This window comes from Misgurnus anguillicaudatus, chromosome 9, assembly GCF_027580225.2.
Source record: "Misgurnus anguillicaudatus chromosome 9, ASM2758022v2, whole genome shotgun sequence".
Lineage (NCBI taxonomy): Eukaryota > Metazoa > Chordata > Actinopteri > Cypriniformes > Cobitidae > Misgurnus > Misgurnus anguillicaudatus.
This window is the reverse complement of record NC_073345.2, coordinates 2021866-2029834: the sequence shown is the minus strand read 5'-3', so window position 1 is coordinate 2029834 and position 7969 is coordinate 2021866. Positions and strand designations below refer to the sequence as shown.

The 7969-nt window shown below is 37.5% G+C and overlaps 1 long non-coding RNA gene across 1 annotated transcript; it reads right to left on the bottom strand.

Annotated features, from left to right (window-relative positions):
- Positions 1–1668: 1668 nt before the first annotated feature.
- LOC129424207 (uncharacterized) lies at positions 1669–4017 on the bottom strand. The gene is made up of 3 exons (XR_008637995.2): positions 3893–4017; positions 2896–2955; positions 1669–1917 (listed from the first exon to the last, which is right to left on the bottom strand). It is a non-coding gene; the product is annotated as an uncharacterized lncRNA (long non-coding RNA).
- Positions 4018–7969: the final 3952 nt, after the last annotated feature.

Sequence of the window (7969 nt, the reverse complement as noted above, 5' to 3'; positions counted from 1 at the left end):
CACGTTTGATAAGGGTCCTGGCCTGAACACACCAATGTAGCAAAATACAGATATAGTCATAGCGCCACCTAGAGGCAGCAGGAAATATGATGTTTTACCCTGTGATTCACTGCTCTTACACTGCTGATTTAACCATATCAACATCATATTTGGTCACTCTAATCTTAAGGCCTGTTGTGTTGATAAATGCTGAAGATCTTGACTTTTCATTAAGGTGGGTGACAAATTATGGTGCAATGAATCACATTTTTGAGGACCTAAACATGCTCGAAAAGTCATGAAACTTTGCATGTGTCAAATGTGGTGAAAATCATAAAAATTTTCATTAGATATACTTCCGAAATGGGGGTGTAAAAATGGCTCTATAGCGACACCTACAAAAATTCAAGAGAGCAGCCCCTCCGCTACATTTAATATACAGGTACAAAATGTGGTAGGATCTTGTATCACCTTTAAAATGTAGGAAATCACCCAAGACTTGTGGAGTCAAGCTCTAAACCCCACAGAAGGTCAGCCATTTTATATTTTCTCTGTAATTTGGTGCAAATCTCCTACAGATTCCATTAGATTAAAACCATTTTGGTTGGTGTCATCTAAAGGCCTTTGCGATGATAAATTGCGGCGATCTTGACTTTTCATTGGAGTGTGTGTCCGTAGTGGCTTGCCAAATTTCGGCTTTTCGCCATAAAACAGTAAGTTGTTCAAACTCAGGCTTACAATGTCTAATCTGACTCACGCTTCACATGTTTGATAAGTGCCCTGGCCTGAACACATCAACATGTAATTATTCACATACAGTCACAGCGCCACCAGCTGGGAGCAGGAAATGTCAGGTTTTACACTGTGATTTACTGCTCATAGAAATTTAATTAGATCATCATCTTTTTTGGTCCTACAGATCTTAAGGACTTTGCGGTGATAAATTGTAAAGATCTTGACTTTTTGTTGAAGGGCGTGTCAGTGGCTGCCTGCCGAATTTTGATGTTTCACTATGAAACTGGAAGTTGTTGTAATTCAGGCAAAGAATGTCCGACCTGCCCCATACTTCACACGGTTACTAAGGGTCCCGGCCTGAACACATCAACATAGCAAAATACACATACAGTCATAGCGCCACCTAGATGCAACAGGACACACTGTGGTTCACTGCTATAAGAGATTTAACAATATCAACATCATACTTGGTCAGTCTAATTAGAATATCCACATATATTTCGACACTAAAATTCATATCCCCACTGTTTACTGTTTTTCCTAAGGCCATCGGGAGGGCCCTTCCATCGCTGCTTGCAGCTTTAATCTGAAATTATTTTTAAAACCCATTTAGCTCATTTTCAACTACTTATATGATATTTGTTTTCAATATTTCTTCAAACATTCTTTAGAAAATATTTCATCTTTGGTAGAAGAAAAAAATATCATACATGTTTGGAACAACTTGAGTGAGTAAAATAAAGATTATTTCAGTGTCCCACAGTGTAGACAATAGATCAAACACAAATATGTTAATGCTTTTATGCCAAAAAAAATTTGATTAATATTCAAATGTTCATCATTTCATGTACTTGTCACCGGTCGGAGCGGACCACTAACGTCCCTCCCTAAGTTCCACCTCAAGGAGGTCCCCAAAAGTACCCCAATGACCAAGCACACGAGAGCAGATAAGTGAAATTAAAACAAACTTTATTTAAATTAATTAAAATATTGTTGGGAAGGGGAAAGGGGAATCTAAAATGATCTCCTCTTCTGGTTTCTTGTCTTGCAGGAGGGGAAGGGGCCAGGTGCCAGGGGTACGGACACCCACGGGGGGGGGGGGGATGGAGCTCCTTCGTTCCAGTGATCGGTAGGTATTTCCTCCTGGGGAACCCTTGGTCCTCCGCCTCGTGTTTCGTTGACACGCGGCACCCTCCTCTTCACCTGGAGGCAGAAATAAAACAGACAATGAGTGAGTGGAAGGCCGAGAGCGACTACCTGCACCCCGACAAGGGGTATCCCTGCAAGCAAGCCTACGATGGCCCTTTATGGGCCCACTTAGGGCTAGTCTAAGGGTCCCACGCAGGTTTGCTCATTGGCAAAACGTTGGCCTTTTAGCGCTGGCTCTGCACGGGCAGCCCTCACTTAGCCCCCAGGAAGCCCTCACACAGAAAAATCCCCAGAGTTAAATGAACACTGCTGGATGTATATATTGTCCCAATCTTACAGAGTGTTAAAAAGTAACTGAAGCAGAATTAAAAGCTCTGTTATCCTTTTTCTCAACATTTCTGTCTGAAACCTAAAATTGCATTTTACATCTTACTTGTAGAGTCATTTTCTTAACTTAGGTTCAGAGTATGAATCTCAACAATGGTGACAAAGAAAATGGTAAAATGGTCATTATTTATTCATGCCGCGGTGCATTCTGGGAGTCCTGGATGAGATTTGTAATTTGTTGATACCCAGCATGCATTGCAGCATGAAGCTTTTCATTTTATTGTCACCATTGTTGTGATTCATACTCTGATTCTTGATATTTGTGTGTCTACATTCTAGAGCGGTTAATTTTGAGTGTCAGTGTTTAAAAATTCTTCTGCCAATTTGCCTTGTCTCCGTAACATACACACAGCCTGGCCCGCAGCGGCTCTTTCCAACCATCCACAAGCACACTTCCTGTGTCTCACACGCTTCCTTTATACTCCTCTCAGCGTGTGAACTGCCCAGTCAGCATTCGCTACATCATCACACACACCTGTTACGTATTACCTCTGATTTCGTTGCCCGGGGTTACCCGGAAGTGACGGGTGTTTGCGCAAATCGGTCCGGGCGGAACTTTTCCTCACATCTTTAGTTCCTCCCTAAAAGTCACTCGTGACATACTGAATTTGTATTTTAAAATCAATATCTATTTAGCATACGTACAAGGTTTAGAAGGTTGTCCCACCACACAAATAAAATTAAGGATGAGGCATCTTGAAGTATCTGTAAAAGATAAATGGTTTGGTTATGTTAAAAAATACATAAAAATATGCATACTCTACAGTAAGTTAATCTCAAAGCCAACATCAGAGAATTGAAAACATTTTAAGTCACACCCGACGAACTGTATAGACCCTTTCACTGTTTGTACACAATGATGACGTGGCAGCGTATGCGTGCGCAGTTTGGCAACGGAAGTATGGCAAGAATCAGCAGTGAAGCAACACAGACAGAGAAAGTTATTTTAAAAAGTTGACTTATCAACTTTTTCAACAGTGGAGCGGATAGAACACGTTAGCAGATGGCCAAAAATAATGTGGCCAGATGCATATATACATATATTAGTATATTATATTATTGCAACCAAAAGCAACAACCAGACATTTTAATGCTGGAAAACGGTTTTAAAAATCTTTCTTGCTTACACATTAGAACATTGGGGAACAACACTATTTCTGTTGCCGAAATGTGAGTGCAGGCTATTTGATCACATGGGCTGTAAAAGGGTCTATCACAGACGTTGAGAGTTCATAAACTCAACAACTAAAGTGTAAGATCTATGCACGAGAAAAGTATATTCAAATTCACGCTTTGTTTAATAGCTTAAGCAATTTTAATATTTACAGCTACTCCACCCCTAACACCATTTCTTTCTGTTGGATTTGTGCCATACACATGGGTCATACTGGAAAATATGAAAATAACATTACATAAAAAATCAAATCTCTGTTCTTTTTAATTTGTAATACTGTCCAACAAGGAAAAATGCAAAGCAATTTAAGTAAGTTGATATTTATGACAACAATGAGCACGTTTACTAGCCAGTGGATTTAACAAAATTGTATTGGTATTAGTGTAATATAATATCAACGGCAATAATAACACATGTACATACGCTGAATACAGTCAAATTTATAGGATGAATACAGATCTTATTTACCTTGCAAACTAGTCACGATCCATGCTGCTCAAAAGCAAGGTGGCAAGGAGATGATGCTGATCTTCTCCTTCTGAGTCTTTTTTGCATGTGAATGTCATCTACCTGATGTGCAATACTGCCACCTAACAACTGGAGTATGGATCGGCATTTCCAAAAGATCGTATGCAAAAACATTTCATGCTTTTTAACTAATAAAATCAAATAGTTTTCACAATGATCAAAATTACATTGATTTTATGCAATCTGACTACATAATTTTGGAAAAAAATATTTTTAAATAAAATGAAAATGATACAAATACTTAATGATAAACTATGGCGGGATTCATTTTTTTGAGTGTATGAAGTAAAGGTTTTAAAAAAGCAATAAGCCCTGCGAAGCAGTGATGTTACTGTGCTTTTTATAACAGCTAAGGGGGTTTTAGGCATGACGCGAAACGCCCCTTAGCTGTTATAAAATGCACTGTATCACCACTGCATCTTGGGGCTTATTGCTTTATTAAAGGCAAGTGATTTGCGCGAGTGCCGTGTGCATGAGCGAATTAGCATAAATGTATCGCTATAATTCGGTGACGTGGACGCTAATATAGTTATTGTTATAGTGTGAACGGCCCTTTAAGGGGGACAGGTGGACTGTAAATTGACAAGAATTGTGTTATTTATTGTATTTTGATATTAGTAGTTTTGTGTTTATGTTTATTATTCATTTTATTGAGTATTTTATAATGTATTTTCAATGAATGAGGTCTTATTCATTGTATATTGATTTGTTTTTTCTCTGGAAAGCCCTTTGGGCAGTCTGGGGACTGTGTAAAATGTGCTGTACAAATAAACAAACTTGAACATAACAAGAAAAATACTAAAATTAATGATTTTATAGACACTACGCTTTATTATTTTGCATAGAAATACCTGCTTGCTTACTTCGAATTTGATCATCTATGTATTCACTTTACGTACAGAAACACCTGATGATATCATTTGTTTCAGAAATCTCTTTTCTATCATTTGAATAATAGTATTAAATAAATATTAAATCACAAAAGAGACAATTGTGTCAGGCTTAATTAAGTGCAGATATTTTTGTGTCATCACCTAAATTTCAGGAACAACTTACCTGTTTTTTAGAGGTAACCTGTTTTTTAAGGGTCTAGCTGCGGTTTGGGTGTTCCCGTAATGACACAAGAACGCCCTCAGGGCGTTCCTGGTAGCGTTTCATCGACCAATCACGAAGAGTTTCGTGAGCCCCGGTACAGTAGGTGGCGGTATATGGCAAGTGGATGCTGACAATTCAAAGCTTTCACAGAAGAAGGAAAAGGAGCAGCCTTCTCTTCCGTCGCCGTCAGTCCGTGTGAAGTTTTGAATGGATTTGATTGGGACTGCAGACGAAAGACCGGCGGCGATGTCACGGGGAGTGCATGAAGAATCGTTTACCGCATGTTCGAAATGTATATAAAAATGTACGTGTACTAAGTACGTCTGAACTATCTACGTCGCCTTATAACACGCCTGATACATACGTTGCCACTAAGCAAGTGTCATCCAAACTTCGTCACCAAACAACTACGTGTGGTTTAAAGTGGTTAAAACGAGTTTTACTGAGACCGAACTGATTGAACTTCATTTCCAGCAACAAAAGGACACTAATGCAAGGTGGACAATAATCAGAGGGTGAGTGACCTACTGAATGTGCCGAATGTGAATTAACTTTCATGTCTTTAACTTTTTTGTGCAGTTTAAGGCATCAGAACTGGTTTGAAAGTTAGCAGATTTGCTAATATAGTTAAAGCCACTACATATTAGCTTCTGATAGCTTTTTGTGTGACCACAACTGTGTTGATCGTTTATTCTAGACTCTGGAGCAGGGGCGTCATGCACCAATTTTTTTTAAGGGGGCACAGCTCACAGAAATTTGTGCATACACAGACATCAAACGCAATATTATAGAGCTTTTCAGTCTTACATTTCTAACCATCTGAAAACCCCTGCTTTCATGCAAAAACCTCCAAAATAAAAGTGATGACTAACTTTCATATCAAATACTATCGCAGCGCCAGAATAAAAGTAATGTAACATGATCAAAACACTATCAAACGGCGAAAATCTCCGAAAAGTGACAAGGATGCAGCACAGAATGTATAATACTGTGCATATTAAACAGATTAAAAGTCAAATAACAGATTAATGGACGCTTATTTGATTTTGAGGTTGGATGCAAAATCCATTGTCTCAAAAAAACCAAGGGGGCACATGCCCCCTCAGTTTGAATGGGCATGACGCCTCTGCTCTGGAGGAACATCAGTGTAAGTTTAACAAATCAGTTGTCTTTAGTATTAAAGTTAATTTTAATATTATTTTTGTTTTTATTTATATAGCCTAATCAAAGTAATTTAACTCGGGCAGTTATTGTTCTACTAACTACTGTGGTAGATTTAGTCTGTAATCTTTCAATGTGTTGTATTTATGTACTATACAGTCTTCCTCTTTGGCCCAGTTTACCATCACAAGAAAGATGTTAAAGTTTTTTTCATGACCGGTGTACACCTTTCATGTGTTTCAAATATTTATCCTTAACAGTGATTGTTTTCTCTGTTTATTAATTCAGTGAAGTGGAGGGATTTAACAGAGTGTTTACTAGTTTACCTGCACATTTAGTCTTAATTAACTTTGCTTTCTGTCCTCAAAGGGAGTTGTGAACCTGAGGCCGAGGCTTGAGCCCAAATCCCCCGTAACAGTACTGCAGAGAGGAAGAAAAAACAGTGAAGGAGGAGATGGAAAGGAGCTAGGCTTGGAGGCACAGACTGGTGCTTATATGTTCTTGATGATTGACAGGCCTAAATGATTAGGGTCCTCCAGAACCATATAAACAAACAATTGAGAAAAGAGGGGGGAAATCTTAACAATCAAAGGTTTGAATATTTAACCTCTTAAGACTCGAGCTTTGGTTTCATTTTTATTTCAGATTTCTATGGAAATTAGGAAGAACCAATTAATATAATATCCAAATATTTTTCTTTGAACTTGAAGCAGTGTAATTGTCCACATTTGTGTACAATATGTTCCAGTTACACAGAATTAATTATTATGGTGCAAACAACAAAAACATCTAGGTCTTAGGAGGTTAAAGGTCAGTTGAAGACATATGTCAACAACTTTATTTATTTAGATGATACTAAGTTATTTAAGTATATTCAGACAGTACACAATAACAGCAACATGAACATTAATTAACAGTAATAATATTATATATTATGATAGTGTTTCTTTCATGCATGTGTGTGTGGATGCATACATTGGCTACAGTATGTGTGTTCTAATGATTCACTGTTGTAAGGGAACTTTGTGTTATGTTAAAACTTATTGGACAGCAGTATATGTCCCGTCTTCTTAAAGCAGTATTTACAATTTTAAGAGGTCATTAAGCTTTTTTAATTTAAAAGTTACATCTTACTAAATAAAATAGTAAATTTGTATTTGATAGGGTTGATGAAATGTATCAAAATACTTGTATTTTTAAAATACTGTATAATATGTTGTACAATAGGCTACTTTGCCTAGCCCTAGACCGGAAAATGTATTCATATGAAAGGTGGTGGTCAATGTTAGAAACGTGCAGGCTGCTGCGAGCAAATGATTAAATAGTTAGAAAGCTGCTATGAATACAGGGGCCATCAGTTGTCGTCTTATGAATTACTTGTTTGTCAGTTTTGCTAATGCAATGTAGGCCCTTCAGTTCGTACCCGGTTGCACATGTCAGATTTTTTCATGAATCATGTAATGGTGAAGCAAAAGATTAAATAGCCCAACTCAGGTTTGCGAAGAAATGTCATGCTCCCCTGTAAAACTATTTTTAGTATTTTCAAAATACAAAAATTCAGTAGTTTATTTTGATACACTTGAATCTAAGGTATTTGGTATTCCATTTTAAAATAAATTTTGATGCATCTTTGCACAACTCTGATATTTATGTAATTGTAATTCACAAACCTGTATACTGTTTATAACTTATCATTGTAACAGGAGCTACAAAATAAGATGGATTTTGTGCAGTTGATTTCATTAAGGTTTTGACAGTCTC